The sequence below is a fragment of the Saccopteryx bilineata genome, chromosome 2 (assembly GCF_036850765.1).
Source record: "Saccopteryx bilineata isolate mSacBil1 chromosome 2, mSacBil1_pri_phased_curated, whole genome shotgun sequence".
Lineage (NCBI taxonomy): Eukaryota > Metazoa > Chordata > Mammalia > Chiroptera > Emballonuridae > Saccopteryx > Saccopteryx bilineata.
Genome location: NC_089491.1, coordinates 311505101 through 311513907, shown reverse-complemented (window position 1 = coordinate 311513907; position 8807 = coordinate 311505101). Strand labels below are relative to the sequence as shown.

The window sequence follows — 8807 nt, the reverse complement described above, 5'->3', positions numbered from 1 at the left end:
ATTTCTTTCATCTCAGCAATGGGCAGATATGGAAAGAATCTATTGTTCTTATACATGTTGTTAGTTTAATTCTGTGAGCAGGACTCCAAAGGACTTCACCAGATTCTACAATAACACAAGCAAACCCTCTCCCCAATGTTGTACTACACTAGGTACCTACTGATTTAACTCACTTTTATAATGCACAGGTTGATTAGTCTTAGAACTGTTATTTTTTGTCCAATGTCTATCTATAGTAGTCAGATTATCTTCTCCTGTATAAGAAATTTAAAGTAAATAAAGCTTTGTGTAATATAATTCTAGGGGATAATTTTCCTTCTCCTTTTTTGTTTAAGTAACATATTTTTCAGAGTGCAATTACTGCGTTCAATAATCGCTTGTTCTTGTGGATTATATGGAATTCTAGTAGTATGTTTAATATTCTAAAATGCTAAGAATTGTTGAAATTTAGTAGTTGTATAGGCAGGACTATTGTCAGTTTTAATTGCTTTAGGAATGCCTATAATATTAAAAGCTTCAATAATATGTTGAATGACACAATTAGCCTTTTTTCTAGGCAAAGGTGTGGCCTATCAAAAAGAAGAATAAATATTAATAGAACTGTACATAAGATAGTTTTTTAAAAAAGAAGAAATATGAGCAATATCTATTTGCTACAGGTTATTACTGTGTTGTCCTCTAGGATTCATCTCTCGGTAATGGAGGAGCATTTATAATACTATACTGAGGACAGTTTCTAACAATATTCCGAGCTTCTTGCCTGGTCATTTTAAATTTTTTTTATTAAACCTTTTCTATTTGTATAAGTTTTTGCATGAAACTTAGTAGCTATTTCTATTGATTCAATGAGTAATTGATTAACTTCATTATTTGTAGTAGACATAGGTCTTCGTAAAGCTGTATAAGAACGAATGTGAGTTATATAGACAGGTGAATTTCATTTTTATAATAAAAGTTGTAACTCTCGAAACAATTTGTGCAATCTAGAACTATCATTTGAAATATAAATAGTTTTTATAAGTTTAACTATGTTTTACATATTGTGAATCAGTAACAATGTGAATAGAACAGGATGTTTAAATTTTGTCTTCAGCTATAATTAAACTGTACTGATTTAAGCTTTCAGGAGCATTTTTAAGGATGACTGAAAGTTCAGCATTATTTTTACAAGCTATTAATATGTCATTTATATAATGGATTATTAAAGGTTGAGGATATTTCTGACAAATATTTTTTTAAAGGTTGATTTACATAATGTTGATACAGTGTTGGGCTATTCAACATTGCTTATGGAAATAATATAAATTTAATAAGAATAGTTAGTTCTGTTTATTGTTATAGACACAACAGCTAGCATTGCTAGACACAGAGTCAAAGATGTTTTTGAAGTCAGTCTTAATTAAAACATTTTTTGCCTCCTGGGTAAATTTATTTAATTGTCAAATCTCCCTTTTTTCTATTTTCAACTTATGCCGAGGCTTCAATCTTCTGGAAGGTATTTATTGGTCTCCCATATTTGTGGAGATAAGAGCAAATTCTCACCCCTACATTTTGTCTACATTGCTGTTGTAAATTAGTAAACTGTCCATTTAAAAAGTTCCTTTTGTATAATATTAATAAGAGGGTTAGCATTAGCATTTTGATTAGCTTGAATACAAGCTTGATTCTCTTACCAAGTCATAAATTGTAACTCTTTCACTTTTGAAAGAACAGTCCAAGCTAACATTTCTAAATTTGTTGAAATAAAATGTTCAGAGTCCATGAAGGAGGATAACAGTTCCTGCGTATAAAGACAGTTTTATACTGGGAGCAAGTAGTTTTTAACTCTTTAAGAGCTTTGACAGAAATTTGGTCATAATGAGTATAAAAAACTCCTTGTTTAGACTGTAATTTAAAAAGTTGCTCTTTTAATTATTTATAAGATAAATATTTTTCTTTATTAGAGGCTAAATGACCCTTGTTATTTTCCTATTGTAAAAGAAATTTTAGAGCTTTGTTACGGACTTTCCCTAAGCTATGCAGCTTAGTGACTACTGCCTAAGTGGGCTGAAAATAAAACTAATGTTGCTTAGTAATAACAGATGCATTAGCTTCTATATCTAAGTCTTTTGTATAGTTAAGTTTATTATAGGGCATCAGAGGAACTAAATTCCCGCTTTCCTCAGTGCCTCCTTTTTCAGGATGTTGCCTTACAAGTAGCCAGCTGTCTGAAGCAGCTTGAGATAAATTCTTAAAATGACTTAATTTTACTTAATTCCTTAGCTTTACAAATTTGAGCATATTTTACACACAAACAAGACAATTTTCAACACAGAAACACAAGTATAACATATAACTTTAATTAGTCCTAATACTTGAATTCTTATTTGATTTCAAACTTTGAATATACCTTACAATGCATTAACCAAATTAGCAAGTCTTTTTTTTTTTTTTTTTTTTCAGAGTTCAGCTTTTTATTGAATGTTACAAAAGAAGTTTAGTCAAAAAGACCAAAGCCCATGTCATCATCAGACTCCTCAGAATCTTCCGTCTTTGCTTCCACTTTCTTTTCCTCAGCTGGGGCAGCAGTGGTGGAAGGGGTGGAACCTCCTGCTGGGGCAGCACTAGCTGCTGGGGCAGATCCACCAGCTCCTACACTGCAGATGAGGCTCCCAATGTTGACATTGGCCAGAGCCTTTGCAAACAAGCCTGGCCAGAAAGGTTCAACATTTACACCAGCTGCTTTAATGAGGGCATTGATCTTGTCCTCCGTCACCGTCACCTCATCGTCGTGCAGGATGAGGGCCGAGTAGATGCAGGCTAACTCCGAGACAGAGGCCATGGTGTGGGCGAGTGCTGGGCGAGCGCTGCCGGATCGGTGCTAGTCGCCGGATGAAGTGAAGACCTCACCCCAACGCGGCCTTAGCTTCCTCGGAAGAACCGAGCACCTTAGCGGCAGCTGGGGAAAGGAAAATTAGCAAGTCTTAAGGATCCATATTCTATTTAATTTAAATTTAAATGAGCGCTCCTTATAATTTCTAACTTTAAAGCAAAAAATATATGGATGAAACTATTTTTTTCAATATAAAAGCCAGCATTTTTAATCTTTGTATGTAAACACTTAATTCAGGCATTAAAAATCACATTTTAGACAACATCAAACAAAAACTAAGCAGAAATTAGAATCAGACAAACCAGACCAGACAAATCAAAGAGAAACCTGGGATTTCAGAGCACAGTCAGACTAGAAAGATGCTTGGCTGATTTTAATCAGGGCATTTTCTGACAGAGGGCCTGACAATGGATGAGACTAAACAAAATTTCCCCAAGAAAATTCTCTTGGCAACTGCTGGGATATTTTCTATAGTCAGATTCAACACATGTCCCCTGCCTCAGTTTTCAGGCAAAGAATAAGAAAGAAACAAAATGATAGTTCAGAAGACCATAGCTAAAACATCAAAGAAAATCAGTATTTATTTATTTTATTATAACAAAGACTAGAGAATTCTAAGGACTTCATGATTTTTCTATAAGTCCTAATTCTAATTGAATTTGTACCAACTGATATAAAGCTGCAAGCTTTTCTTTCTTGGGTCTAACTCCAGTGATTTGCATCCAGGCTTTAAGACAAGTGATCTAATCTGAACTATAACAGCATCAGTATGACCAGTTTGTTGACCCTCCGCTGCATAAGTGCTAACTCCGATGAGCATTTCAAAAGTAGCTCCCAGGGGATTATTTCTGGTGTTCATGAGAGATATTCGAAGAGCCTCCTCTCTCCACCAAGATTTGAATTGCAAATAAAACCATGCTAGCAAGTAAATCCCAATCCAAAGGAATTATTAAATGATCATTACAATAGGAATAGATAAGACCTTGAACATATGAGGACTGAGGTCCATATGTAGAAACAGATTGTTTGACTAGCTTTAAGAAAGTAAATTGAATTTGGTCAAATTGGATATTATGCCCTCCCCCAGGATCTGGAGCATTAAGAGGAAAAGGCTGTTGAATAATTGGAAAAATAGATGTAGAAAAATTACTAGAATTAGATTCTAAAATATCATGACACACAAGCACCTGTTGCATTTCAGAGATTTCAGGGAATTGAAAAATCCTTCCCCTGACAGTACTAATTAATTTTTTACCTTGAATTGGAGGAGCCATATACCCACATATATCTTGCTTTTGAACAGGATAAGCAGTATACTGATTTCCAATCTCCTGTTGTTCCAGTGTAAATTGTAGTTTATTTAATAAATGTTTTAGACAGGCAACATCATCCATAGGGGCTCCTTCATTTTTTAAGAAAGAGGGATGAAAGCCTGTGGATGGCTGAATTTCGTTAACATTATCAGTAACTTCAGAAGCACAGACAGTATTGTCCAAATCATTATTCTGTTCATTCTGTGCTGAATCAAATTCTTCAGGCTCATTAAAAATAACCTCACTCAAGTCTTTAACAGAATCTCCATCTGATTGCAAAGGGCTAAGGGCTGTAGCAATAAGATTATAAGCAGCCCACATTTCAGCATCAAGTGGATCTCCGTGCTGATGAGCACTGCGTAAAGATTTTCTTACTTGTTGCTAAACATTCAAATTCAATTGATTACAATGCTCAGGAGTATACCAATAACAATGTTTCTGAATAGCATTTAAAAGACATAACAAAACCTTGTCTTTTATCTGAATCCCAGACCCTTTTAAAAGGGATTTTGGCCTGACCTATGGTGGCGCAGTGGATAAAGCATGGACCTGGAAATGCTGAGGTTGCCGGTTTGAAACCCTGGGCTTGCCTGGTCAAGGCACATATGGGAGTTGATGCTTCCATCTCCTCCCCCCTTCTCTCTCTCTCTCTCCTTACTCTCTCTCTCCTCTCTAAAAAAATGAATAAATAAATTTAAAAAAATAAAAGGGATTTTAAAACTTATACATAATTGTCCAATAATGAATGGGAATTTCCCATGACTTTGCTAGTTTTCCCGAAAATTTTGCATACACAGTGCATCCAACTTACCCTTTCGGGGTTTCATCTGTTCCCAATCTCTTCTTAAGGCCCCACGGTAGGCGCCAAATGTTGTTGTGAGTCGGGGGCGCAGAGAGAGAGATCAGCAGACAAAATCATCAAGGACTAGCAAAGGACCACTGCTCGCTCAGGCATAGGCCTCGAGTTCACGCTGTGTCCTATTTTTTTTTTTTTTTTTTTTTTTTTTTTTTTTGCATTTTTCTGAAGCTGGAAACAGGGAGAGACAGTCAGACAGACTCCCGCATGCGCCCGACCGGGATCCACCCGGCATGCCCACCAGGGGGCGATGCTCTGCCCACCAGGGGGCGATGCTCTGCCCATCCTGGGCGTCGCCATGTTGCGACCCTCCTGGGCGTCGCCATGTTGCGACCAGAGCCACTCTAGCGCCTGGGGCAGAGGCCACAGAGCCATCCCCAGCGCCCGGGCCATCTTTGCTCCAATGGAGCCTTGGCTGCGGGAGGGGAAGAGAGAGACAGAGAGGAAGGCGCGGCGGAGGGGTGGAGAAGCAAATGGGCGCTTCTCCTATGTGCCCTGGCCGGGAATTGAACCCGGGTCCTCCGCACGCTAGGCCGACGCTCTACCGCTGAGCCAACCGGCCAGGGCCGCTGTGTCCTATTTTTATTCACAAGATTTCAAAAAGCCTGTTTACTGAGAAATTGGCATAACATCAAGCATAACTTTTACTTAAAGATACATGGAGTACACCTACATGATAGCTTAATAACAATATAATATCAAAAGGCATTAATTGCTATTGCTTCTATGGTTCCCACAACATTCCTCTCTTTATCTCAAGGGATAACCTTGAAAGGAACAGAAATCTTATGAGAATGTTTTACTGAGAAAAGCCCAGCAACTGCCTTCAGTCACATAACCCTGTTTCAGTGACCCGCCTTCAAGTCACAAAACAATTCTCTTGGCAAAACATTCTTTTCTTGTTGGCTGTGTTTCCATCCAAGGCCATGCAATGGGTTGTTCCTCTACACCGTTTTGGTTTTTTTTTTTTTTACTTTAAAATAAGATATGTGCAGCATGCACAGGGATTTGTTCATAATTTTTTTATAGTCCGGCCCTCCAATGGTCTGAGGGACAGTGAACTGGCCCCCTGTGTAAAAAGTTTGGGGACCCCTGATCTAGTTGGATGGAGATGGGCTACGAACCACAAAAGGTGCAAAAGCCTGGTTCCTCTGTCAAATTCTTGGGATTTGTTTGGTCTGGTAAAATAAAACTCACTTCCGCTGCTGTACTGGATAAGATTCAAAATTATTCTATACCAGAATCAATGAAATGATTGCAGAAATTTTTGAGATTGCTTGGATATGGGAGGCCTTTTATTCCCCATCTAGTGCAGTTACATTCCTTAAATAGGTTAGTAAAAGAGAGTTATTTGGAATTTGAAACAAGAGTACATTGATGCCTTTACCAGTGCAAAGGTGGCAGTGAAACAAACACAGGAACTGGTGGTAGTGGGTGCAACCAACCCTTGTGAATTAGATGTTCTGGGTTATCCAGAGGACATTGGGTGAGGCTTATGGCAAAAACAGGACAAGAAGAAGGTGCCCCTAGATTTTTGCCAATTACAGAAGGGAGCTGAGCAGAAGTATAGGCCTATGGAGAAACACGTTCTGGCAGCATACCTTAGTTTACAGCATGTAGAGAGCATGAAAGCTCTGACAGTGACACTAAGGACACAATACTGTATTGTTGGATGGGTCCGGGAGTTTGCCAGACTCCAGTTGAGAGTGGCCCTGCATGAATGGTATGCCTACCTGTAGCAACAATGTGCTCTATTTTTTTTTTTTAATATTTTATTTATTCATTTTAGAGAGGAGAGAGAGAGAGAGAGAAAGAAGGGAGGGAGGAGCAGAAAGCATCAACTCCCATATGTACCTTGACCAGGGAAGCCCGGGACTTCGAACCAGCGACCTCAGTGTTCCAGGTCGACGCTTTTACCCACGGCGCCACCGCAGGTCAGGTAACAATGTGCTCTATTGACTAGTCCATTTAGCGCTGAGCTTCATGTCTTTCTGGACCCAGCCCATATATTAGTGAAATGCCTGCTGACACTGACATGGGCCTGTGGACACACCCTCTATTAGAGTTACATATTAAAGAAGGTCAGGCACCAATCCCTCTGGCTGCCTGGTACACTGATGGGTCTGCTAAGGGCAACCCGCATTGCTGGACTGCAATAGCAATACAGCCAAGTGTGAGGAGCTAGGATGGTACTGGTGAATGAACTGAGCTCTATTGCTCTGGTGACTGACAGTTGAGCTATCTTACTTTGTCACAAAGGCCTTACTTTGATAATGGGATAATGGAAAAGGACAACTGGGAAGTTCAGCACTGCCCACTTTGGGGATCTGAAGTGTGGAATGATGTCTGGAAAAGGACAAGAGGCTTGGAGGTCACAAAATATCGTGTGCTGGCCCACATTATTACATGCCCTCTGGGGAATCAGAAGGCAGATCAACTGGCCCAGGTCTGATACATAGAAGAAGGCAGTGACTCTCAATAAGTGGCCCACTTGCTACATAGGAAGATCGGACACAAGGGGGTACACACTCATTGGGAAGTCACCCATGCCCATATTAAGGAGGCCTGCCAGGAATGTAGCGCTTGTTTTCTTGAACGAAAAGGACAGTTGCCATGGCATCTTGGGCAGATAGAAAGGACAGCAGCACCTGCCATCTCACGAATTACATCTGGCCTTTGCTGCTGTTTCAGAACTGCAGATGCACTTTGACGTGTGTCATCATTGCCACTGGCCTGTTGAAAGCATATTCGAGTAAGAAAGCAACCCAGAAGGCAATTGTACGGAACCTAGGCAATTGTATGCTATGTATGGATGGCCTATGGACATTGACAGTGACCAAGGGACTCATTTCACTGGTCACCAGGTGCAGGAACGAGCCAACAATATAATGTGGCACCTCCCTCTGCTCTACAATCCTAAAGCTATGGGATTGATAGAAAGGATGAATGGACTTCTGAAGCAAGCCTGAGGAGATTCCTTGAAGGGATGGATGCACACGCTACTGGAAGCTCTACTGGAACTCTACAGCTACACCAGACAAGCATATCCTAATGCATATCAGCTCATAACCAGCAGACCAGTGATGAGGATTCAGCTAGAACACTTGGCTGCTGTATGGACTCCACAACTGGGGTCACATAATGCCATATTATTGATAGCTTCATGGGACCTAGGACAAGGCACCAGTCACCTCTGAGTATCTTGGGTATGGCGGGTTCTCCCCAGATGGTTTGAGTTGATCAGAGCCTATGGGGAAGGACAAAATGTTAACTTGTAGATAACCCCTTGGTTGTTCCAATGCCCCCTGCTTCACCTGGTGATGCAGAACCAGTCAAATCAAACACTGGCTATTATTCCTCCCCTTACATGAGTGCCCCCAACTGCTCCATCCCCAGCCAGAGACTTAGTGTAGTTTTGCAAACCAGGGCAGAAACCACTCCCAGCCACAATTTTTACTACAAATGACAAAGTAGCCTGTATTTTGCCTGAGGCTTATGATTTGCTATCGCCTGTGCCTGTAACTTCTTTGTCTTTCCAGCCATAGTGTGCCAGGTAACCTATCTGCCACCTGGGCTCACAGGTTGGTGGCACTCTGGAATGAGAGCAACTGCTGGGTCTGTGGAGAAATGACCTCTTCTGTCCTCACAAATGTGCAGATTTCTCTCTGAAATCTTGGTTTCAGTCTTTATCTCTACTATGGAAAGGGACTCTAATAGGTATTGTTGTTACTACTTGTTTGTTGATTGTGCTAGACCTCTGTGGTAT

General features: G+C 40.1%; 1 pseudogene; it reads right to left on the bottom strand.

The window, feature by feature from the left end:
- Nucleotides 1–2449: 2449 nt before the first annotated feature.
- LOC136323353 (large ribosomal subunit protein P1 pseudogene) lies at nt 2450–2946 on the bottom strand (annotated as a pseudogene).
- Between the last annotated feature and the right edge of the window lie 5861 nt (nt 2947–8807).